Below are 27,142 nucleotides of genomic sequence, written 5' to 3'. Positions count from 1 at the left end.
CACTTCCTTTTTTTAAAATAAACACCATGAAAATTAAAGGTACTATAGAAGGTAATGTATAAGCCGTAGGATTTATCTTCGGCAATTATGTTACATAGTGTATGTATGTTGGCCGAGGAAGGTCCGAATCTTATCTCGGTTAACGGTTAACGGGTTTGGAACCGCAAAGATAAGCCAGATAGAGTCTAGGCCGTCTAGCCAAGCGTGCATACGTTAACGCTCCATCGATTCGTATTTTCCTCTCTATACCGCCAGGAAACTGTTGCTGCTGCCAAAACTGCTGTTACTGTTACAGTTAAAACATTTGCCGGCGGAAAGTTTCCAAAATTCTGAAATACATAGGAAAACTTCGGAAACTTTCCATACTTTGTATGGACTATTGTATGGATGGAAACTTTCTATTTCATTAATTTAAATTCCCTTTATTTTTCGTGAAAGTTTCGTGAATTTTTCAAGAAATTAAAATTCTTTTGGAAATTTTCCGCAACTTGCACATCACTAGTTACGGTATCGTGCGATAGCGGGCAGGCTTGATAGTGGCTATATGCAACACTGGTCGAACCTGCATCTCTCCCTAGCTAATTTTGTCGTAATTAGGTACTAAGGCAACTAATATAGTAAGTACTAGAATTTAGGTGCAATTTAATTAACTCTACTCATAGCGTTGTGTTCCTGCCGGTGAGTAAAGCTGCCAGAGCTCAACGAGGGTGCGATGTGCTGATGACGGGAGGACTTACGGAACTAACTTGTTCCGTCTATTGTCCTTTGAGTCGTCGGCAACCCGAACCCTCCTTAGAGCTTTTACACTCCTTTTTGCTGTGTGTTAACACAGCAAAAGGGAATGTACAAGTTTCTAATGGGATGGCAACGCGCATGTGACACTGTTTGAGTTGCAGGCGTCCATAGGTTACGGTGACCGCTTTATATCAGGCGGGCCGTATACTTGTTTTCCACCGACGTAGTATTAAAAAAAAAACTTGTATGGATTTTGTGGTCCGAAATAAATTATTTTTATTTTTAACATGTTCCTGGTTGAGGTTTTAAATTGAGGAAAATTGAATAATTATTGCCTAAATACTTAATCCATCTTATTACTGTGATTACATTAATATACACAATTAACATAAATAAATAAATAAATCAATTCAATATCTTGAAGTGTAATTAAGACCGATGGGAAAACTCTTTAAATTAATAGAATTAAGACGATACGGTAGGGGTCAATTTTCCATACAAACGCTCTCGACTATTTCCTCCCTGGTTTTTGAAGATAGAGCAATGATTTTTTCAACACAGATTGTTATTATTTTTATCTGTGTCGGACCGTTTTGATTTTTTTGATATTCTGCTTTTTAAAGATTCTAGAGCCAATCAAAAAATTCCAAAAACGGCCTTTTTCATTGAAAAAAAAGGTGTGATACTCAAGATTGGTAACAATTAACCAAAAAAGCGAAACGGTCCGACATAGATTATTTCATTGTTATTCAGATTCTCAAATTTCGTTCCGATTGATTAAGTTTTGAAGGAGGAAAGAGTCGAGAGCGGAACCTCGATTTTAAAGATTTTTTGAAATATCTTTTGACTGAGTTGTTCTTAGTGGACAATTTTTTTTCGATAAATCTAGTTAATAACACTTGTATATTTAACTAAAATTCCCGAGTTGAAAAGGGGGCTCCTTTCCATTTTAGCATTTTCGCTACCGTATCGTCTTAAACAAACCAAACAAACAGACCACCGATGACTTGTTAATTTAAGTGTTGTTTAACTTCTGCAATCGGTTTAAATAAATTAATTCGTGTTTGACTTTTAGAGATTGAAAGTGTTTCTGATTTTAGATGAATAATTTATTCGTTATAAAATATTTATAAAAAAAGAATTTACTTATTCATTGCCTAAAAATAATATTTATGAATTCAAAATTCATGGTAAGATTCTGTATTAAATATTATCAAGGTAGTTCTAGTCAGTTTCTCTTACTCTTTCAGTGTCCGTGGACATGAATATGAATATGGACATATGTGAGTGCCTAGAAAAAAAAAACATTTTTATACAAATATACATAAAGGTGTAATTTTTATAACAGGCAATATTTCAGGAGTGTAGTGAGCCAAATCACTAAGTATACCTTCAGTTTACGCAAAATTCTCCTAAACTTCCGTAAATTATGAACAAAAATCGTCAGAATTGGCCGATCAACTCGCCCCACGCATGACGTTACCACTGTGTTCTTTTTTGAGTTTTTCCTTTATTTGATACTTGATACATGTAACGTTTGCCTGGGTCTCTCCTATTTCTTATTAGGTCAATTCTCCTTTAAATTGTTGTTAGTTTTATAATAAAAATGTAGGTACTTAGTACTACTTAGTTATCATACATTTAGTAAAGCATCTTGCCCGAATTACACGTAATGTAGTCTCAGACAGCGGTCGAAATTGCCCGCGTGCCTCCGTCGCGAGCCTGCCGTACACAAATTACCGCCGACCACTGTTGACAGTGTTGACTGCCAGTTTGGCCGAAATGACAATTAATCGTTGCCGCTAGACGCCGATCGAAGATTTCAATATTGAACCGCGAGCGCAGCGAGTGTGGTTCAAAAAGTGGAATCTTGAACGTTGCGAGGGTTTCAAGGCACGAAGGTTAAACAAACTTTGCCACCGAGTGAAACACAAAGTTTTTCACCACACCAATACCAATACGAACAATTGAATATAAAACATCAAACTAAATCAAATCCATCAATCTATTCAATATTTATGATTCAAAATCATCATTTATAGTATTGTCTTCGGTTACCGCGATAGTTACCATAGTTCCCTTAGTATCCGTTTCCATAGTTTTATTTCATCATTTATAGGTAAATTCTACCAACCAGCTTAAGACATCAAGTTAAAATTTGTATGAAATTACTTTGCACTCTTGTGGATAAAATGCAATTTTGCAATCTGTTTTCGAATAGCAAAGTAAGCCTTTACCAGTTGGTGTGCTGAAAATGTATTGCCCGTGTAACAGCACCGTAATAAGACTCTAAATGATAATACTTGGCATTTCGATCTTTATTTAAAATTTGATGATTGTATACTACGCAGGGCCCTCCGTCTACAACCGTTTACCTGATACGGTAAGAAATGCAGCTTCCGTTGCGCTATTTAAACTAAAATTGAAGGAATGGCTCCAGGAGAACAATTTTTATGATTACGGCAATTTCTTTAATCTGCCCCCCACATTGTAAAAAAAAAAATAATAATATATGTACCTATTAAGTGTATATCTATGATAATATTTGATACTTTCTTTGCGACCTATAACATTATGTTACTAATAAAATATTTCATTTCATTTCATTTCATTTCATTTCATTTCATTTCATTTCATTTCATTTCATTTCATTTCATTTCATTTCATTTCATTTCATTTCATTTCATTTCATTTCATTTCATTTCATTTCATTTCATTTGAGATTTTTATCAAAAATATTCTGTGTATATTAAGAGTATCTTTATCACGAGTCGGAAGGAAGTATTTTTGTTCACAAAAAGAGTTCCGGTCTTTTCTGGTATCCTGAGCAAAGAATTTCGCGGCATTCTTTGAAAAAGTTTACCTTGACCTTGGTCTGTTATTATTTAACACTAGCTATGTTAAATTCGAAAATTGGAGAATGCTCCATACAACCCCCCCCTCCCGGCTAAAATGTCTGGGTTGATAAGTAACATTGCTGCTCAGCGTCAATATTTCCTTGTTGAAGAGGTAATGAACGGCGAAGTGCCACTGTCGGGCGACAGGTTATAGATATATTGGTATGTAACTATGTACAGTCAACCAATTAGAATCATAGGCAACTTAGAACCCTGTCGTATTGACACCGAGCTTCAAGTATTTGCTTCTATAGCAAATACTCTCCTGAATCCTAGGCCACTGTAGTATCTACGTAGATTCTACAGTGGCCTAGGATTCAGGAGAATGATGATCAGTGCGATCACATTTAACCCGCAGATATATTCAGTGAGAAATCAATATCGTAAACTGAATCAACGAGTTCCATTATCAGATTATGGCGGATAAACTAGCGTTAATGTAATAATAATAATACACAATGCACTGGTGCTGTGCATACAATACCAAGTAATTATTAAGTAATACGTGCTGTTTGTTAAAACGTATGGTCTTTGTATTATTTATTTAATTGTCTGGTAGTAAGAAGATAATTATTATATTTTATCTAGCGTAATCCAGACCTAATTTGCGAGGGTTCAAATAACAACGAATCACTTCAAGAAAAGGTTGCGCTTCGCTTGGTTCGTCTTGGCGGGGGCACTACCTTGCCCCCAGATTTAGAATGTCCATTGCACCAAAGGAAAACGTCATTTACGTATATGTAGATATTTACGGAGCGTATTTTAAACTTAATTTGATGTATTTTTTGACATAAGTAGTTTAGTCGAGAGGTTAATGACAAAGACAAATTCCAAAGACCTTGCTCATTTTCTCAAGGATGAAACTTTAGAGTTCGTAGATGAAATCGACGTTTAATGTCTGCATATTACATAGTTCGTACCGTCGGCCATATTTTTGCTATAAGGTTTTTTTCTAACTTTCCTTAAATTCTCAAGGCTGATTTTTACACATGTGTTAGAAAATACTGTTAGGAATTGATAATCATCATTTCTAACCATTTGTGCCGGTAATATGCAGATAGGCGTATTAAATACACTGAGTTTTTTTTGTTTTCCGTTAAATTCGATACGCAGTTAGGTTTATCATCAGGAACCACCCTGTAGTATTTGACATAATAAACTTTGCCCACTACTACTACTACTACTACTACTGCTACTACTACAAACCAATGTTTATAAATTTTGGGTATTACAAAAAAAAAACCCTGTATAAATCACCCGAAATGTCCGATCTGACCAATAGTAATCACAGATATAGTGATTACTACATATGTAGCCGCGTTGCTGTTGCTACCTGTGGCGGTGTGGGGACAAGCGTCGGTTCCCGGCATGTTTGCCCGGAGCTCGTTACCGAAGTTGCGAGCACATCTAACTTGCCCGGCCGTTGCAATACTGCCGCTGACCGAATAAGTTACAGCAGCGACACCTTAGGACGGTACACTCGAGTCGACAGATTTCTTAAATACCATAGATCAAGCACACGCATCAACTTAGTGCGTTTTCACATTATCCGATCCGATATTGGAAGTCGGAAGGATTTTAAAGGCAAAAATCAAAGATGGCGGCTTAAATGTATGGGATACCGCTCCGACATCCGATATCGGATCGGTATATGTGAAAACGCACTTAGGGTGCCAAACGAACTTGGTCAAAACGACTTCTTCGTCGAAATCTCATGACTGAGGGTCGTGACCACCATAGGTCGTTGTACGTTACAGTGCTCTCCACTCAGGCCGATCTTTTGCCTTCCTAAAGGATCCCTGGAGCCCAACGCCAAAACGACTAGGTTGTCCCGGTTGCACTGAAGTGAAGACGGAAAGTTTCCAAATTTTCTGAAATTTTCACATAGGAAAACTTCGGAAACTTTGCATGGAAAATTGAATGGGTGAGAGAGAATTGTGAAAGTTTAGTGAATTTGTCAAGAAATTTAACTTTTTTTTTGGAAAGTTTCCGCAATTAGCACATCACTACCCGGTTGTCCGTGTTTTTCAAGTTTTGTAAGTTCTATGCTCATGTGATACATATTATTTATTTAAAGCCGTCATTTATATTGTGACGATTTTAATTAAAATCCTTGAATACAGAATTTTTCGGCTACCAGCGTTACCATAAGCACATAAAGGGAGAAAAATAATAAATTAGTCTGAAAGCAGTGCTTGTCTTTGATTGAAGTTCCTTGTGACCTTACATAGTACTAAACTTTATTTATTTCTTGCCCCCCCTCCCCCACATCTAGCGTCTCGCGAGCGTAGCGTAGTGTCGTGCCAACTGTACACGCTAAAAGGACACGCGTCAGGCCCTTAAACATGGCGCAGTCGATAGGATTTGTCAGTATGGTTTGTATATCATTATTATCATATCTGCCCTATCATCCACTGCTGAACATAGGGCTCTCTTCTAGTACGCCACTTCTCCCGGTCCTGAGCTAGTCTTATATGTGATCCGTAAGTTTTCAACCTTTTCAAAGCGAGTGCTCAGTTACTCACATTCTATATATATTACTTGTGTTACTCACATTCTATTACGTAGGTATGAAATAACGTGACCCATTTGAATTATAGGATATGAATCTATTATTTATGCGCTTTATCAAAGACAGAAGTCAAGATTTTGATTAAAATCATTAAAATGCCCCAGCAGTAGCCATGACATGTTAATAATTATAAATTATTGGTATTAATTTATTCAAAGGGATCGAGTATTATAGAGAATTACTGTCAAAGTAAAATTTAATGTGTAGTCACAGGGCACAGACTGCTATCTCTCGACACAGGCCTAATATATGCATATGTCCTTGACTTATTTAATACTAGCTTTTGCCCGCGGCTTCGCTCGCGTTAGAAAGAGACAAAAAGTAGCCTATGTCACTGTCCATCCCTTTAACTGTCTACACTTAAAAAATACGTTTTGCCGTGAAAGACGGACAAACAAACAGACACACACTTTCCCATTTATAATATTAGTATGGATATACTTCAGTTTATTTCATAATGGTAAGTGAGCATTTTTTTTCTTGTCACTTTTATGAAATGTGATATTTTTGAAAAAAAAAATGCTATTTCTACTCAGAATCACTATTTTCAATCCTAGTAGTTAAAACAATTGTCTTATACGATTTTTTCTTATTTTGTTACCATTTTCCGTACATGTTGTATGGGGTAACAAAAGAGGAAAGTAACAAAAATGTATGGAAATTCTGGGACACTTTGTCTCTCAGTGAGATTGAAAGTACTCATGATTCTGAGTACCTAAAATTCCCTAAAAAAATCAAAATAAAAAATGGCAAAAAAAAGAGAAATGCTCAAGTACAGTATAAATTATTCTACGTTAACCTATATGAATTTACTATCAGCTGCAAAATTGCATGGAGAGTTCATGAATGAATTCATTCATAAATTCGCCATATACTTTTGCAGCTGGTAGTACATTATGGTTTGGTATTTGTATGAATAAGAATAAAATGACAGTTTATTTCTTGAAATGATCCTAATAAGTATTGTGTGAATTGTGTCACCAACTTAGTACGCAAGTATTTTTAAACTATTGTTCGGTTCTTGACCCGAACTAGCCCTAAATAGATTAGATACTCTGCGAGATTGGATGTGTGAAGGCTCCGTACGCCATCGGGAGTAGCAAAGATTATCCTATATGTGCGTACCCTAGCTTTGGCCACAAGTTGAAACGATGAACCATATCGTCACTACTTTGAAAAAATCTCGTATCTCACGCTGCTCCTCAAAGTTAAAACGCAGTAAGTCTATATGCATTCCATACATACTTACTACAAGTTTTCTTTTCATTGACAGACGAAGATACAAGTTTTTTAGGGTTCCGTAGTCAACTAGGAACCCTTATAGTTTCGCCATGTCTGTCTGTCCGTCCGTCCGTCCGTCCGTCCGTCCGCGGATAATCTCAGTAACCGTTAGCACTAGAAACCTGAAATTTGGTACCAATATGTATATCAATCACGCCAACAAAGTGCAAAAATAAAAAATGTAAAAAATGTTTTATTAGGGTACCCCCCCCTACATGTAAAGTGGGGGCTGATATTTTTTTTCATTCCTACCCCTACGTGTGATATATTGTTGTTATTATATTGTTGTGATATATCGTGTGATGTATTTAAAAATGAATAAGGGTTTACTAAGATCGTTTTTTGATAATATTAATATTTTCGGAAATAATCGCTCCTAAAGGAAAAAAAAAGTGCGCCCCCCCTCTAACTTTTGAACCATATGTTTAAAAAATATGAAAAAAATCACAAAAGTAGAACTTTATAAAGACTTTCTAGGAAAATTGTTTTGAACTTGATAGGTTCAGTATTTTTTGAGAAAAATAGGGAAAACTACGGAACCCTACACTGAGCGTGGCCCGACACGCTCTTGGCCGGGTTTTTTTATTAAAAGTATCGTTCATTACTGACGTTTGATGTATATGTTATGGACCAAGTGATAAATCGGGCACTATACATAATGCCCGGGCATTATGAATAATGCCCATTGTGAGTGGGCAGTTTGATAATAACTATTCAAATAATTAAATTGCCCGGGCATTATACATAATGCCCATCCTCTGTTGGGCAAAGTAATAATAACACATCGAATAGCTGAATTTTGCCCGGGCATTATACATAATGCCCATCCTCTGTTGGGCAAAGTGATAATAACATATCGAATAGCTGAATTTTGCCCGGGCATTATACATAATGCCCATCCTCTGTTGGGCAAAGTAATAATACCACACCGAATAGCTGAATTTTGCCCGGGCATTATACATAATGCCCATCCTCTGTTGGGCAAAGTGATAATAACGTACCGAATAGCTGAATTTTGCCCGGGCATTATACATAGTGCCCATCCTCTGTTGGGCAAAGTAATAATAACACACCAAATAACTGAATTTTGCCCAAGAATAGAGATTTTTTATTTTATTTACACAAAGAAAATTACACAGTATGAGAATCCATACTAATATTATTAAATGGGAAAGTGTCATAACGTCGGCGGCCTGCTGAACGGATCACCGGAATCTGGCTACCGCAGTCTCACCTCTCGACAACCTTTCAGCCACTCTTTAAGTGTTGCACTGTTGTCGCACCGTGTGTGCGGCCGTTTTGCAGGGCCCACTCAATGAGTTGGCAAGTCACCGCCTGTCTTTTACAATTGTGAGACTTATTGTCAGGTGCCCGATAGTTTCCTCCCATAGCCCTCTATCCAGTTCATCCAACTTATAAAACAATAACCCATGACTTTAGCTCCCATTGTAGCACAAAAGTGCTGAACTGCAATAGTCTTTGCACCTGGCGGGGACCATCTACGGTTGTATCATATCATATTGTGCGCTCGGGGTGGTATCCGCCACGTGTATCCCTTGCCTTTAGATTAAAATGTCTTAAAAGGCCTCTGTGCTGTTGGCTTTGGCCCCACGCATGCCTCCCAAAGGTCCACGCATGTCCACGATCCAGAGATATGCAAAAGACACACCGAATAGCTGAATTTTGCCCGGGCATTATACATAATGCCGATCCTCTGTTGGGCAAAGTTATAAAAACATACCGAATAGCTCAATTTCGCCCGGGAATTATACATAATGCCCGTCCTCTGTTGGGCAGAGTAATAATAAAACATGTAGCAAAGCTAATAGATGGATTGGCGCAGCTTCAGCAGACTTTCGTGCCGATCTGTTCAAGAGACTGTATGCAGTTTCATATCAAACTACAAAGGACACCGTCGCGAGCCGCCTGCAATGCCGTAGGACCTCTCGATGTCAAGGATGGCTAAGATAGGACTTATAATCAATGATTTAGAGTTAAACGACAAGTCCGACATAGGCCGCAGATCAGAGCTCGCTTCGAGCCTTAGTGAGACATAGATGATGTCGGGGGAGGGCGAGAGCCATAAGGCAGAGCTACTGGTAAAAGCTATCATAAAAGTGTCCTTTCACGCATGGCAAAGATAGTGAAACGCCTAGTTTGTTTAGTAGGTATGACCAAGTGTCCCTTTTTCGCTAGGAGAGGGATAAATAGCACTTTAGGTGTCAAAAAGCAATTGTTAATAAACTTAGATGATGAACTAGCTCTGCAGAATGCGTACGTAAATGCATGCTGTTCCTTTAAAAACATAAAAATCACTATATGTATGCCTTTCAGATTTGAGGAGTTCCCTCGATTTCTCCAGGATCCATCATCAGAACTGGGTTCTAATAAAAATGAGACCAATCTGTATGCCTGTATATAAAAAAAAAGTCTAAATCGGTCCAGTAACGGCGGAGATATCGTGGAACAAATATAAAAAAAAACAAACAAGTTGAGAACCACCTTCCTTGAGATTTAAGGGCGGCGGTTAAAAAGTATGCTTATTCAAGCGCAATTTACATTTCATTATTTGTTAGGAAACACCCAGTATACTTATTAAACTTATTATCAAATTGCCCAACAATCACGTAGCAGTACCATAATGTCCGGGCAATGTGATAAAAATGGCGTTCATGCAAACTAGTTAAAACTTATTATCAAATTGCCCAACAATCACGTAGCAGTATCATAATGCCCGGGCAATGTGATAAAAAATGGCGTTCAGAAAAACCTGTTAAACTTATTATCAAATTGCCCAACGATTACGTAGCAGTATCATAATGCCCGGGCAATGTGATAAAAAATGGCGTTCATGTAAACTTGTTAAACTTATTATCAGTTTGCCCAACGATCACGTAGCATTATCATAATGACCGGGCAATGTGATAAAAAATGGCGTCTAGACAATGATTAATCACTTTGCCCAATACAGCTAGGCATTATTCATAATGCCCGGGCATTATACATAATGCCCTTATTAATCACTTGGTCCATAACATATATACAAAAAAAAGATGGAAACTTCTCGACCGTGCATTGCTATGTGTGTCTAATCATACATAGAAAAAATACTGAATAACCTAACCTCAAAATTGAAATTTTGAAAGAAACCTCGACATAATGGTCCGATTTCCATCAAACATGGCTATGAACACTCCCGACTAATTCAGCTTTTAAGTAAAAAAAAAACAAAATCTGAATCGGTTCATCTGTTCGGGAGCTACGATGCCACAGACAGACACATACACACAGAGACAGACACACACGTCAAACTTATGACACCCGTCGTTTTTGCTTCGGGGGTTAAAAGCTGAAATGTGTCACAGTTAATATCACTTTAAATATCTATCAGAACGCAAGCGTTATTTTGACTTAATTAACACGTGAGTAGGTAACCCGCTTAAAATATTTTAAATCTGCGAATATTGAAATTAAGTTTATTTTGGCTAAGAATTATAATTAATTTGGAGAGTGTTAACAATTAAAACAGGTAACAAAACGGGAAAGATGTCCCTTTGAGCTCACCGGGACGGCGGGTATAGGGAACAGGGTTGGATGCCTCGCATACTTGCCGACTTCACTTGTTTCTTTACCGAATGAAATGGCGGGCCGGGACTTCAAAGTTGTGTTTTTGCTGTACAGTCAGCAGCAGAAGTTCCGTAGCGGGCAAGGTGTTCAAAATGAGCTTGACACGATCTTCTTTTTAAGACAATATGAGAGCGTGTTAGGATCATTGTGAACACCTTGTTCTCCAAAAGTTTGTACAAAAATTAAGGAAAAAGTTAAATTTGTTTTTATTATTCCTTTTTTGTTACCGAGATTTATTTCATGAATTGAGATTTTATTAAGTTTTATTTGTTCATTAAGGTTCTCTAGAATCTATATTTCCTTAATGAAAAATGAAAATGAAATATTTATTTTTCAAGTAGGCATATTACAATGCGCATATGAACGTCAAATAAAGATCAGATCTATACAGAGATCTATAAAGGTCAGATATATACAGGATAATTATAACAATTATACTGTATATACGAGTATCTTACGAAAGTCGACTTATATCACTAAATGTTGGTAACAAAATAGAATCAATTAAAATTTTGCTGACGTGGCTATGTACAAAGTATTCGGGAACTGCTCGTATACGTTTTTTTGATCTCAGTGGGGTAAATATTCAGAGATCATAGCTAATTTGATGTAGCTATTATAATCAAGAAAGCCGTCAAACTTTTAGTTTTGGATTTTCTTTTTAAATAATTCATTGAAATCGTACATTCAGCCTTGCCTCAAACGAGGTATCACGATACCTGGTGCCGTAGCCGAATGGCACTTTTGCGACGCGAAACGAAAACGAAACGCTGCGAAAGGTGTTCTTGCTCTGTCGCGCCAATATGCAAGAGCGACAGAGAGAGATATCTACGAGCGTTTCGTTTCATGAGCATTCGGCTACGAACCCTGACGATTAGGGTTATTTCGAAAGTCGTATTAAAACCACCATTATTTCCATCACATCAAGATTCCGAAATTACCCGAGCATTTCTGTGATTCGAAATTACCCTAATGCACCTTAGTTCTAATTGGTGAACGTCACGTCACGACGACCGGTCTGGCTCAGTCGGTAGTGACACTGCCTGCTAAGCCGCGGTCCAGGGTTCGAATCCCGGTAACGGCATTTATTTGTGTGATGAGCACAGATATTTGTTACTGAGTCATGGATGTTTTCTATGTATATAAGTATGTATTTATCTATCTAAGTATTATATCGTCGCTTAGCACCCATAGTACAAGCTTTACTTAGTTTGGGGCTAAGTTGATCTGTGTAAGGTGTCCCCAATGTTTATTTATTTATTTATTTTACATATTGTTGGATATGAACAAGTAAAGTCACATCAAAATTTTCCACCTCGAAACCTTATGAGGTCATTGTGAAATACTTGAAAATGTACAGTCAAGTGTAAAAATATGGATGCGTACAACTTATCAAAAATATGTCCCATAGCACTTTATGTCGGCGGAATAAGGTCTCGGTACATATTTTTGAGCGGATAAAATCGATACGTATTTTTGCACTTGACTGTACCTATTAAATTTTTCAGTGTTTGTAATTTTTTTAACAAAGATGGCGCGGCAAAATGCACAATTCATAATTCATATAAATGAGACTGATTTAGTCTTGGCAAGCCAAGCTGTCCTGACGTTTTGGGTTTAAGTATTTAGTACAAAAAATGCAAGCGCAACTTGTACTGGATTATTTTTACAACGTCCTACTCCAATTATATCAACTATAACTATGTAGGTATAGCAATAGATATTTGTGAGTGTGCACGGTAAAATGTCCCACTTTGTCGAATGCTATAATTTAAATAGAATACGAACTGGCCACGGTCGCTGTGCCTTATATAGATATCGTTGTGGCTGGGTGGACTCTCCTGCCTGTCACTGTGGTGCCGAGGAACAAAGTATACAACACATTCTCCTAGAGTGCCCATCTACTCGATACACTGGAGGCCCCCCGGAAGACCTGATAGAACTTAAAGACGAAGCTATAAAGTGGATTAATTCTCTGGAGTTAGATTTATGAATTCTCTGTATTTGAATATTTATTGCCATACGATTAAATAAATATAAAGATAAAAGTAAATCTCGCCTTAATGTATTTTTTTTTAGTTGAATACCTATGCACATGATATCAAATAATTTCCCTGTTTTAGTTTGTAAGTTATATTTCTGCCTGAGATACAGGATCTCCCTAGTTCAGGCACGGACATGTTGAAGCCTATTTTGTGTTTATATAATTTATGGCCTATTTATAACTGCTATTTTTGGTACAACAATAAATGATTTTTTTTTAATGGTAACCGACAAAGTGGGACCTTTTACTAAACATACTCACATATATGTATTTTATAAGTATACCTAAATTATTTTAATGGCATAACAACAGTAAACGCGGTATTTCACGGTCAAACGGGCAATTTTCTCGTGTGTCCATTATGTGACTGCGATTAAGGCGCGACTTCACACCTCACTGCCATTAGAGGTATTTCAATTATCTACCTACTACACATGTTACTATTTGGCCTTCATTTCATTTTCGACTTTTGATAGTCACAGTTAAAATTCAGAAAAACAAACAAAACAAAACATAGTAGTATGCAATAATATACAGGATGTAAACCTAATACGGGCGAACCTCTTAACGGTGGTGAGTATAGGACATAAAAAATGGAATTAGATAACTTTTACTTAAAATTGAAATATTTTTTTATCCATACAAATTTCGGCCCGCAACGTAATGCAAACACACTCGCGTTTAACGCTCGTTGACAGTTGTCATTGAATGTCATCGCAACCACGTTTACAGTAATGTACTGCTGCTGGGAATTTTTTCAAAAATTCATTATGGGGTGAAAATTAAGAGTAACTCAAAAACACCTCTTAATTAATGATAACAATATTGAATTATATGCCTGGTTTCATTTATCGCCCTTATTAGGATTACGCGCTGTATGTTAGATAAGTGAGTATCTGAGTGACGTGATTTACGCAAATTGGGACCTATACACTGTGTTTTTATTGAATTCCGTTAACTTCGGCAAATCTTTTTATTTATTTTTTATTTTATTATTCAAATAAGTGACACAGTATAACAGTAAAAACTAAGGCACTGTGAAACTAAAAAAAACCGGCCAAGAGCGTGTCGGGCCACGCTCAGTGTAGGGTTCCGTAATTTTCCGTATTTTTCTCAAAAACTACTGAAACCTATCAATTTCCCTAGAAATTCTTTATATAGTTCTACTTTTGTGATTTTTTTGTCTATTTTTGAAACATATGGTTCAAAACTCTTATATGGTTCAAAAGTTAAAGGGGGGGAGGCACACTTTTTTCATTTAGGAGCGATTATTTCCAAAAATAATTATAATTATTATCAAAAAACGATTTTAGTAAACCCTTATTCATTTTTACATACCTATCCAGTTGAGGTTGGAATGAAAAAAAAAATCAGTCCCCACTTTACACGTAGGGAGGGTACCCTAGCAAAACATTTTTTTTCCACTTTTTCTTTTACCACTTTGTCGGCGTGATTGATATACACATTGGTACCAAATTTCAGCTTTCTAGTGCTAACGGTTACTTAGATTATCCACGGACGGACGGACGGACGGACGGACGGACGGACGGACGGACTGATAGACATGGTGAAAACTATAACTACCTAGTTGACTACGGAACCCTAAAAAAGAACAATATAGTACTTATTAACAAATACAAAACAGAGAGAGAAAAAAATACAATATTCTATTTATTATATAGTTAGGTCCATTGTAGGAAAAAGAATGGCATACTTAGTTTTCTTAAATTCGTATTTTTTTTTCTAAAAAACCATACACCTGCGATAGATGTTAACTTCAGTTGCTGCTGAGGTAACGCTTTACAGTTAACTCACGCTAAGTAAGTGTCAAAACTATGACATGTCAATCGCATATCGAACACACAAAGCCTGTTTCTGAACAGCAATCGATGTAACATCTATCGCAGGTGTATGGTGTTTTTCAGAAAAAAGTTACGAATCGAAAAAAAACTAACTATGCTATTCTGTGTCCTATAATGTACCTAACTAAATGCCGAAGTTAACGGAATTCAATAAAAACATGGTGTATAATCAGTCACGTCACATCAATTTACCACACGACCGAAGGGAGTGTTTTGAATCGACACGAGTTACGAATAGGGATGACGACTACATAAAATAATGGCACTCTGTTTAGTCCGTCAGTTAGATCGTCCAAATGTACTGAACACATATATTCGCTTTTTCTAATAAATGAAAAAATACAAACATATAGAGCATCAAAGTTCCGGAATGGGGGCTTGTGACGTCACTTCTAAGTAAAAATTGTACCTAGGCGTGACGTCACGCCAAACTTCAACGCACTGTATCGTGTAATAAAAAATACGTGTCTAAAATTCTTTGATAATCTAAGTGACGGACTAATTAGTTTTTTTTAGTCGTCTCGCCTATTCCCTCTTCGTACGTGTATCGCATTTTTCAGTAGGTACAGTGTATGACATTCTGAAGTTTCGACCTAAAAGTAAATATTCTACTTTGCAAATTAATGCGGAAAATACACCATATATACTGAAAAATAGCTATTACATCTCCCAACTTGCAATAAGAAATGCTGCTACGGGTTTCGGGGGCTACGGGCTACGACGGCGTAGCAACCGTAGCAACACAACGACATATGTGAGTGTGTTTACTAAAACGTCCCACTTTGTCGGTTACCATTAAGGCGAGATTTACTTGTATTTTTATATGACAAAGCGGCTGTATAACAATAGTAAATATGTCGAACCTGAGCACCTGCGATATGTCGGCGTGTCGCGTGATCGCCCGCGGCGGAACCGGCCCGGTCCTTTACAGTACATAACGGCCAAATTGTTCACATAGTTGCGTAATGGAGCTCAATGCCTAACAGTGCAACAAATACACAATTCTCACAGAAAATTTCGAAAAAGTCGATAAAAGTTTAGAAAACTTAAAAAGTGTTTACACATTTGCGTACCTAAATTGTTTATCAGCTTTTTAAGACATTATTTCCCAAGTGTCACATGAAGTAAATTAACTGTGTGTAAGTGTTGATCTTTGCCTTGAACATCCGTCAGAGATCATTTCATTTCATTGAAAGTTAAAAAAAAACTATAGGCGATTAAATAAAAAAGAAAACTGACGGGAAATTTCGACATTTAGTTCTAAAAGTTTTTGCAAACTTGCGTAAATTTTTGAACACATTTATAGTATTTAACTGTGTGCAAGAGTAAAACGTGTACTTACCTTCGCCTTGAGCAGCCGTCAGCGCTCCGGTGACAGCAGGCGCATGTCGAACCTCAGCAGCTGCGACATGTCGGCGTGTTGCGGCGTGATCGTCCGCGGCGGGACTGGCCCGGCGGCGCGTGCTTCGCCCCGCCCACCGGCCAGCGGCCCCGCCCACTAGTTGGCAGCTTTTGTTTTTTCTTCTAAAGCGGGGTGCACAAATGAGGATTTTTTTTGGTTTAAAACAGGTATTTTGTGGTAAAAAATCAGAAATATTTATTGTTTAAAATGTGTAAGTACAGTAACACTAGTGAAAAATGGGTATGGGTATTAAGCACACATCGTAACTTTTCCAGCAATTTGACAACCGGTCTGGCTCAGTCGGTAGTGACCCTGCCTGCTGAGCCGCGGTCCTGGGTTCGAACCCCGGTAAGGGCATTTATTTGTGTGATGAACACAGATATTTGTTCCTGAGTCATGGATGTTTTCTACGTATATAAGTATGTATTTATCTATTTAAGTATGTATATCGTCGCTTAGCACCCATAGTACAAGCTTTGCTTAGTTTGGGGCTAAGTTGATCTGTGTAAGGTGTCCCCAATATTTATTTATTTATTTAATTTTTGGTGCAGCATGTCACGTTAAAGGAATTTATATGTCCGAACCCAGCTGGATTAGTTAATTAAGATTAATAACAGTAAAATGAACCTTAATTGATCATCTATCTAGAAAACACATTTCAATTTATTTATTCACAAATAAGCTTACAGTTAACACCAAGCGCTTAAAAGTTAGGTTATTACATAATAATATATACAAATAAGTCACTTTATACAATACTAAATTACATGTCAAAACATTAGAAACATACAACAATTAAACATTATAAACAAACAAGCAAATAAAAAATCAATAATAAGTAATGTCAATAAAAAAAAACTATTCATACTAATCCATAAAGTGAACTAAAACTAATATATAGGTACATTACATTCTATTCAAAAATTCATTCATACATTTCATAATTTGGTAAGGTGGATCAAAAAAAAATATCGGCATCGGGTAGCTGCAGATGCATGTCATTTAAAAGAGCAATAGCTCTTGCAGAGGAGCGTTTGCGGCTGGGCGCGTGCGCGTCGACGGGCACGCGAACAGGCGCCGGCGCCGCCGCGACACCACCGCCCCGCCCTCCCCTTCCACTCCGAGCCGGCTAGGGGGCGGCACAGACAAACCTATCCGTGCTAGCGCAGTCGGGTTAGATACTTGGTTGCACAGTAGCTTATAAAAATGCCCCAGGAGCAACATTTTCCTCCGCAACTCTAGTGTATCCAACCCGACCATGCCGCTGACGAACAAAGAAGGATAGAGATAAGGGTAAAACCCAAACTTCCTCTTGTAAAGGAAACGAGCAAATTTCCTCTGGATTTTCTCTATCATGAGGGTATACTTGCTCTCGTGTGGGTCCCAGACACAAGCCCCAAATTCGAGTTTGCTGCGAACGTATGCACTGTACAGTAACAGCGAAACATGAGTGTCACTGAACTGGCTTGATACCCTCATGATAAATCCGAGGACCCTATATTCGCCTTTTTAGGGTTCCGTAGCCAAAATGGCAAAAACGGAACCCTTATAGTTTCGTCATGTCCGTCTGTCCGTCTGTCCGTCTGTCCGTCTGTCCGTCTGTCACAGCCGATTTACTCGGAAACTATAAGTACTACAGTGATGAAATTTGATGGGAATATGTGTTGTATGAACCGCTACAAAATTATGACACTAAATAGTAAAAAAAAGAATTGGGGGTGGGGCCCCCCATACATGTAACTGAGGGATGAAAATTTTTTTTTCGATGTACATACCCGTGTGGGGTATCAATGGAAAGGTCTTTTAAAATGATATAAAGTTTTCTAAAAAACATTTTTCTTAAAGTGAACGGTTTTTGAGATATCAGCTCTCAAAGTCGTAAAAAGTATGTCCCCCCCCCTCTATTTTTATAACTACGGGGTATAAAATTCTAAAAAAAATAGAGGTGATGCATGCTAATTAACTCTTTCAACGATTTTTGGTTTGATCAAAGTATCTCTTATAGTTTTTGAGATAGGTTGATTTAACTGTAATTTTTATTTGCTGCTACGGAACCCTTTGTGCGCGAGCCCGACTCGCACTTGGCCGGTTTTTACATATATTGGTGACATGCGTTCTGAAGTTGAGTCTCGTGTCCAAGGTCAGTCCCAGGTCAGTTATTTCCTCAACACGATCCAACACGGTCTCTTTAATGTTATATTGTTTGACAAGAGGTAGCCGACTTCTAGAGAACACATGTATTCCTTTCCTTTATTTCTACTATACTGCGCCGAAATTGGTAGAAATGTTACGATCATTGGTAACATGATATTATATAAGTTCAGCATCATACAACTCGCTAGGTTTCTCAGCAATAGTCATGTACCAGATCATCCTGTGTGCCAAACGACGTCATTTTTACGTCATCCGCATAAAATGTTCCAGTTCTGTTTACCTACATCAAACATTCAAATGTTCCCAAAACAGAAAATAGAATATCTTTTCTCACTTTTTTTGCAAACAAAATAGTTCCCCTGTCATGCACCGTGCACTATGCGCTCCCGCCCGCTGTGCTCTCGGCAGATTTGACCAATCACTCCCCCCCTTCCCCACCTGTTGCGGGACTAACTATGCTCCGTCGAGGCTGCAGGAAGAATAAGAATAATTTATTTACCAAGAAAAGGAATAGCTACAATTTTATCATTTACTGTGACTTCCACACTAGGCAAAGCCTGTTTCGCGGAAGTCCGGTTACTTAAGATAGTTTAACAAAAATGATTCGGCTATTGACATACATTAAAAAGGAAAATCAAAAATGAAATGCTAAATGTAACAAAATCTAACAATTTGGGACTATATATACAATTTTATAAAAGCTAATTAATACATTTATGTACGATTTTTAGACTTTAGGCTACAATCTCTAAGCATGCATTACCTATAATAATAAATGAGTGTTGATTTTGTGTAAATGTGCAGTGTATAAGTGTGAGTGTAAAAAATAAATAAATAAATAACAGAAACAACAGAAACAGAAGGATACTAGGTCATCCATTTTAAGACCTCTTCAGCCTGATCATAGTTCATGGATAATAGGAGCTCTCGTAATAGGGTTTTAGCCATAGTAATCTTGTGGAGTTTTATGTCACATATTTTTAATATATTATTATAAACATGAGGAAGAATAAATAGCTTAAAACGTTTAGCAAATGCAGTTTTTACAGAAGGGATGGGAACTTTAAACACTCGTTTCTTTAGCAGGTCAGGGTAAGATGAGTGTTGTAATACATTTTGATGCATACGAATGGAAGCACGGAACAGAAATAATCTTCGGACGCTCAGGACATTCGCCTGCTTATAAAGGTCTATAGTAGGATAGCGTCGGTGTTTACGAAGAGCAACCTTTAGCACCGCTCTTTGAGCTCTTTCCAGAGGCATGAGAATCGATTTTGCACAGCCACCCCATGCCAAGATGCAATAATTTATGATTGATTGGCATAGGGCAAAATAAACCAGTCTCAACAGATTCTCGTTTGCACAATTTCTTAAAAACTTCATTGTGTAAATGAATTTACGCACTCGGTTTGATGTAGCTGTAATGTGCATTTTAAAATTTAGATTTTCGTCCAGTACAACGCCCAAGTACTTGAGAGAACTAACCCTACGAATGCTATCGCACGAACACTCCGAGACAGTCGTCATAGATGAGGGCATACAACTTGATTCGTGTATTTTAAGGCATTTAATTTGGGTCGGTGGGCGAGATGAAGCGGTCTTATGAAAGCAGAGGAACTGAGTTTTAGCTGAGTTTATAGTTAAAAGATTTTGGTTTAGCCAGTTTGTAACTTTTTGCAGACCTGAAGTAGCCGCATCGCATGCCTCTTGCCAAGAGCCGCCATAGAACAGCAGTGCGGTGTCATCGGCGTAACACAGGGCTTTACTTTTATCTATTTTGAGTGACATAATGTCATTCATGTAAACAATGAACAGTGTAGGACCTAGGATACTTCCCTGTGGTACGCCAAATGACACGGGTCTCAAGTTGCTACATGCATTTCCAATTTTGACGAGCTGGCTCCTACGCGATAGGTAGCTGGTAAACCAGTCTAGGGCAACACCGCGAATACCAAAGGATTCCAACTTTTTGAGAAGCAAGGGAATGGAAACAGTGTCGAATGCTTTGGCTAAATCCAAGAACACTCCGATGCAGTGTCGACCCTCATCCAGATGAGATACAGCTGTATCTATCAACATAGTTACCGCATCCTCAGTTGACTTTCCTTTTCGGAAACCGAACTGGTACTCGGAAAGAAGTCTGTTCTGCTCTAGGTAATCGATCAGCCTTTTGTTTACGACACGTTCGAGCAATTTAGAAAAAGTACCCAAAAGCGAAATAGGCCTAAAATTATTTGGAACAAGAGAAGATCCACCTTTATGTATTGGGATGACTGTAGCAATTTTCCAGTTTTGGGGGAAACATCCTGAGGTGATGCTGAGGTTAAAAATGGCTGCAAGAGGTACTACAATTACGTCACCCACCTCCCTAAGAAGTCTATTGTTTAAAGAACTAGAGTCAGTTGCCCTATGGGCGTCAAGAGTTTTTATAATGCTTAGTATCTCCTGAGGAGTGACGGGGCTAATATAAAATGAGTGTGGAATAGCGCTCTTGCAGACAACTTTCCTGGTTAGAGACTCTTGCGTTTCGTTTATTTTTTTCAGAATAGAGCTAGCAAGGTTGGAACCGACTGTCGAGTAGTATTCATTACATTTGTTTAGAGCCTCCTCAGGAGAGCTTCCAGAATTCAAAAGATCAGTTGTGCACGATGGTTTAGATGTTTTGTGTATAATACGATTTATCGATTTCCAAAGCTTCCGGGGCATATCTTTATTTTGTATCAGATCATTTTTATCATACTCTGCTTTTAACTTTCGCAACAAAGAGATGTAAAAATTCCTATATCGCGTATATACTAATTTTTTAAATTCATTTTTTGGATCTTTACGAAACTCTTTATGCAATTTGTCCCTGTGTCTCGAACATCTTAACAGGCCAGGAGTCATCCATGGCTGGATAGTGTACATGGAGCGGCTAAGCTTCACAGTTTTTGAACATTTAGAAACCGCATCCTCAATCAGGTCAGAGAAGAGATCCGTGGCAGTTTCGAGATTAGTGCTGCACAAGATGGGCGACCAGTCTGTGGATCCTAACTCTGCCCTGAGAGAAGCATAATCAGTAATAATTTTTACACGCTCTGCTTTGCTTGGCTTCTCGAGAGAAAGAGAAATTCCCACCATAGTAATATCATGATCCGTGACATCAGCTGTACAGATAATTGACTCCGCTTGGCTTTGTGCTGGGACAAAGATGTGATCCAGACAAGACTTATGGTGTGTGACACCGTTTATGCAAGGGACTAAACCATTTTCCGCCAAGGAACAAAGATACTCTGAGGATTGAGCATAGGTAGATGATGAGTCTAGGATATCGATATTGAGGTCACCCGCGAGAACAAGGCAGGGGGAAGAATCGATAGATTTCAAAGCTTCGTCAAGCGAGCAAGTAAAAGCGTCCACGTTATGAAAACTCGGTGATCTATATATACCTACAACACAGAAGGCGTTGGGCACTTTTACCAGCACACAGTTTGCATCGATTACATTTAACTCTGAAAAAATCGGGGACCACTTTTTATTAACATAAACAGTTACTCCCCCGGACTTATTTATAAACTTTTTGGAGCTGTAAGAAACATAGTTATTTAGTTGGCAAATCGTCGAGTTTTCATTGATCCAGCATTCACTAAACAAAATTACATCGAACTCTATATTTAGCCTTTCATGCAGCACCAGAAAGCTATCGAAATTTTTATTTATGCTCCTAATGTTCAGGCTTAGGATTTTCAAAGGATACTTAGATATTATTTGGGCACAGTTTTCTGGATTTGAAATAGAGTGGCATTTTATCTCAAAAGATTTGTCTATGTCATCTAATAGATTTAGGGTATCCAGGGTAAGATAAAAAATGAGTAAGACAATGGTAACGTGAACTTTTTAAATGCCATATACTGAGATTTGTACTTGTGCCCAAGAGGGTGTATCCTTCTGTTATAATTATAGGTAGGTGCGTTAATGGAAGTGTGTAAGTGTGTCAGTGTAAGCGTATGTTTGTACTGTGTTTCAAATGTTACAATAGTAAAAGTGGACAACTTAATCAGAGAACAGAGTGAAGTACAATAAAACAGAAATAGAAAGAGCGAAAAATCAGGACGGCGAGTCGTTGCCTTCCGAGCAGCGCTGGTCCGCCGTGGGCTTGCACTGGGCATTTGATAGTTTGAGGAGATCGTTGTCCGATTTAATACGAATCGCAGGGCTTCCGGATTTGGCGTCCTGTTTCCTGACAAAAATCGCGCCATTGTGCACCCAGCAGTATTTGTATCTATGTTCGGTGGCGAAGGCTCTGGAACTGCGAAATAACCGGCGGTTGGAGCTGGTGAGTCGTTCGTTTACATATAGTAGTGAGTCAGGTCCATTTGATCCGACTATGTCATTACTCTTTATACTACGGCGAGCTCTAGCCTTTTTCAGAAACTCATCTCTTTTGGCTTTATTGACAAAAGCCACGGCCAAGGGCCTCTGAATGCGGCGTGCGGAGTCCTCGTCGCCGCTTGAACTGCCCTGGCGCTTGGGGCCAACTCGGGACACATGTGCCAAGTCAGAGTTCCTAAGCTCGACTCCAAGCTTTGTCGCCGTGCTCAGCACCAGGTGATAGGGGCTTTCATTGGGCAGCTCTTCAACACCCAGTATATCGATCTCATTCCTTAAACATGCCTGAGCCTGTGATTCGAGCTGGTTTTCCAGCTCAGAGATTTTAGCGGTCAATATAATATTCTCACTCTCTAGCTTTTCTAGAGATTTCACTCTAGAGTCAAGTGTCTCAATTTTTTCACATAATTGGTCAAGGCGAAGTTTGAAAGAGTCCAACATTTCATTTGCGCTCGCACGCAGGAGTCTCATTTCTGAGACTAGTGACTGTGTCTGCGGTACGACATCGGCGCTAGCGGCAGCTGCGTCGCCAGCATTTGAAACGTGGGGGTCCACTGGGAATGATTGTTGTAGTGTCTGAAGTGTCTTCTTGCGCATAGTTACATTCTCTGTATAGTTACGAACCGGCGTAGACGAGTTATCGCCTCCCTTCTTCGCTTTAGCAGAGCAGTCGGGGCAGATCCAGGTAATTACTTCACTTTGTGTCAAGCGTACCGTATTTATACAGACAGTGCAGAAAGTTTGTTTGCATCCTTTTGAGGTACACTCGATCACCTCATCGCCCTGTCCCAGTTTTTCTTGACACCCGAAGCAGATCATGTTTCCTGTACCAAGTAACGATTCGACAACTAAGCGACAGCGCGTTTCCAAACGAGAGTATCGTGGTACGAGGGCAGCTTGCCCGTCGAGCAAGTGTTATCGCTTATCGCGGAGCGGCCGGCCGGCGACCGTCACTACGCGAAAAATAATAAATACTGTTTCGTAACTGTTTATTAACACTGTGAATGAATCCAAACCACTTGATCTATAATGCGAAAAATATTACACTTGTGTTGCACAGAGTCTAAGCTTCGTTTTGAAATAATTTTAAAGTCCAGATACGCGAATTAACCCATAGTAAACGTTTATAAAAGGGGAGTTAACAAATAATACGTGTTGTGTTGTCAGCCGCGCGCGGGGAATCGTGTGGAGTAGTTGTGTTGTTAAGGCTGAGAATTCTTTCGCTCGATGTAGGTACTATTCATTTTTGAACTAGATGGCGACACATGTCAAGGATACGAAACAGAACCGAGCGAAGCTCGGTTGCCCAGATATTAGACGGAGAGCTGGCAGGATTTTGGAGTAGGTCCTTGAGGCAACCTGGAAAGGTGCTCAGATGCTTCTCTGATCATAGCCAACATCAGGTCTGCAAGTCTGGCAGCTGGGGAGCGGGGCTTTATCGAGCTATGAATTTTTGAAGATTTAATTTTTTGAGGCCCAAAAAAGGTGTTTGAGGCAACCTGGAATTATTAAAAAGTGAAAATAGAGTTCCTCAGAAGTCGCCTAGTATTTATGGCAGATCATTTGGCCGGGTCCTTCACCGTGCCAGAACGGTACAAAGTGGTAAAAAAAAAAATTCCAAAAAAGGTTCTTGAGGCAGTCTGTCATTTTTACCAGTGAAAGATGAGGGTCTAAATAGCCATGGAAAAATAATGCCATGACATGAGGTGGGGTCCGTACCCTGCCATTCGATCTTGAAAGTCAATTTTTTAGTTTTTCGTAAATAACTCGTAAACGGTGGCCCGCAGCAAAAAAATATGTTAAACAGAAAATATCTACATAAAATTTCCTACAAGAAAGGTTATGTACGTTTTTTCGATAGGATCAATATATAAATGGATAATTTAGTAAGAAAGTTTTTTTTAATCGATTACATGCTCCGTTTTTCGTCAATACCTCGTAAACGGTGGCCCACAGCAAAAAATTATGTTAAACAGAAAATATCTACATAAAATTTCCTATAAGAAAGGTTATATAAGTTTTTTCGCTAGGGTCAATTTTTTAGTTGGAAAGTATTTTTAAATAGATTTTTGGGCCGTTTTTTGTTGATAACTCAAAAACGGTGGCTCACAGCCAAAAATAATGTTAGACAGAATTAATCTACATAAAATTTCCTACAAGAAAGGTTCTATAAGATTTTTCGCTAGGATCAATATTTTAGTTGGAAAGTATTTTTAAATAGATTTCATGGGCAGTTTTTTGTTGATAACTCGAAATCGGTGGATCACAGCCAAAAATAATGTTATACAGAATTAATCTACATAATATTTCCCACAAGAAAGGTTCTATAACATTTTTCGCTAGAATCAATATTTTAGTTAGAAAGTATTTTTAAATAGATTACATGGGCCGTTCTTTATTAATAACTCGAAATCGGTGGCTCACAGCCAAAACTAATGTTACACAGAATTTATCTACATAATATTTCCTACAAGAAAGGTTATATAACATTTTTCGCTAGAATCAATATTTTAGTTGGAAATTATTTTTAAATAGATTTCATGGGCCGTTTTTTGTTAATAACTCGAAATCGGTGGCTCACAGCCAAAACTAATGTTACACAGAATTAATCTTCATAATATTTCCTACAAGAAAGGTTCTATAATATTTTTCGCTAGGATCAATATTTTAGTTGGAAAGTATATTTAAATAGATTTCATGGGTCGTTTTTTGTAAATACCTCGTAAACGGTGGCCTACAACTAAATAAAAAATTGACGAGAAAAAATCTACATAAGATTCCCTACAAGAAAAGTTCTATACGTTTTTTCGCTAGAATCAATATTTTAGTTGGAAAGTATTTTTAAATGGGCCGCTTTTTGTTGATAACTCAAAAACGGTGGCTCGCAGCAAAAAGTAATGTTATACAGAATTAATCGTCATAATATTTCCTACAAGAAAGGTTATATAAGATTTTTCGTTAGGATCAATATTTTAGTTGGAAAATATTTTTAAATAGATTTCATGGGCCGTTTTTTGTAAATGCCTCGTAAACGGTGGCCCACAGCTAAATAAAATGTTCACGAGAATAAAATCTACATAAAATTTCCTATAAGAAAGGTTGTACATATACGTTTTTTCGCTAGGATCAGAAATTATTTCCAGAAATAATATTAAACAGAAATTATCTATATAATATTTGCTACAAGAAACGTTATGTAAGATTTTTCGTTAGGATCAATATTTTAGTAGGACAGTATTTTAAATAGATTACACGAGCCGTTTTTTGCAAACAACTCGAAAACGGTGGTCCACAGCTAAATCAATCTTCAACGGGAATAACAAACATAAAATTTGCTACAATAAAAGTTTTGTACGTTTTTTCGCTAGGATCAATAATATTTAAATAGATTTATTTATTTATTTACTCAAAGAAAATTACACAGTATGACAGTATACAAAACTAAAGCACCGTGAATTTTAAATAAACATTACAACAAGTAACACAAAATTAAATATTAAATAAACAGCAAAATCAAAACATTACATACCAAAACATAAGTAATAAATAACAGATGCCTTCATTCCTCCAATCCCACACAAAACCTCATGCATTCGTCACGTATAAACGCCCATCTGCTCGCAAGAATATCAACATCAAGTCACCGCTAGTTCGTGCACTGCAAATAGTGAATGAGTTTTTAGACGTGGCGCCTACGTCTAAAAACTCATTCACTATTTGCAGTGCACGAACTAGCGGTGACTTGCGGCAAAACACGGTTCGAGCGGCCGGCACCACCAGTAGGGGCAGTAGGGGGTGCCTACATTCACGAAAAGCATATGGGTCTCTATTGGTTCCCATAATTTTTTAAGTCCGATTTTTACTATCCATAACGTTTTCCGTCATAATTTTTCTTAGTCATATTATCACCAGTCATAAAATTAAACGTCAGAAATTGTAGTGCCGATTTTTGAAAGTCATAATTATTGTTAGTCATAAAATTTATTAGCCATAATAATCAAAGTCCATAGTTGTACAAATCCATAATGTTGAAGCAAATAAACTTATTCGGAATAATTGTTCTAAGGATTTTATCACAAGTCATAATGATTAATAAGCATGTGTTTCTTCGCTAATAGCATTCAATGGGATCTCTTTTTGTTTCCCATAAAAAATGTTGCAATGTTTTTTCGTCTGCATTTTCGTAAGTTGTAATTTGGC

At 37.8% G+C, this 27,142-nt stretch overlaps 1 protein-coding gene across 1 annotated transcript in view; it reads right to left on the bottom strand.

Annotated features, from left to right (window-relative positions):
* LOC125230515 (sodium-dependent serotonin transporter) overlaps nt 1-16,436 on the bottom strand; it is a 58,641-nt gene extending 42,205 nt beyond the window's left edge. The window contains exon 1 of the mRNA XM_048135693.1: nt 16,361-16,436. The gene's annotated coding sequence lies outside the window, so the exon portion shown is untranslated. The remainder of the gene's footprint in view (nt 1-16,360) is intronic.
* Nucleotides 16,437-27,142: the final 10,706 nt, after the last annotated feature.

Source organism: Leguminivora glycinivorella, chromosome 10 (genome assembly GCF_023078275.1).
Source record: "Leguminivora glycinivorella isolate SPB_JAAS2020 chromosome 10, LegGlyc_1.1, whole genome shotgun sequence".
In the NCBI taxonomy this organism is placed as follows: Eukaryota; Metazoa; Arthropoda; class Insecta; order Lepidoptera; family Tortricidae; genus Leguminivora; species Leguminivora glycinivorella.
This window is presented reverse-complemented; position numbering and strand designations above follow the sequence as displayed.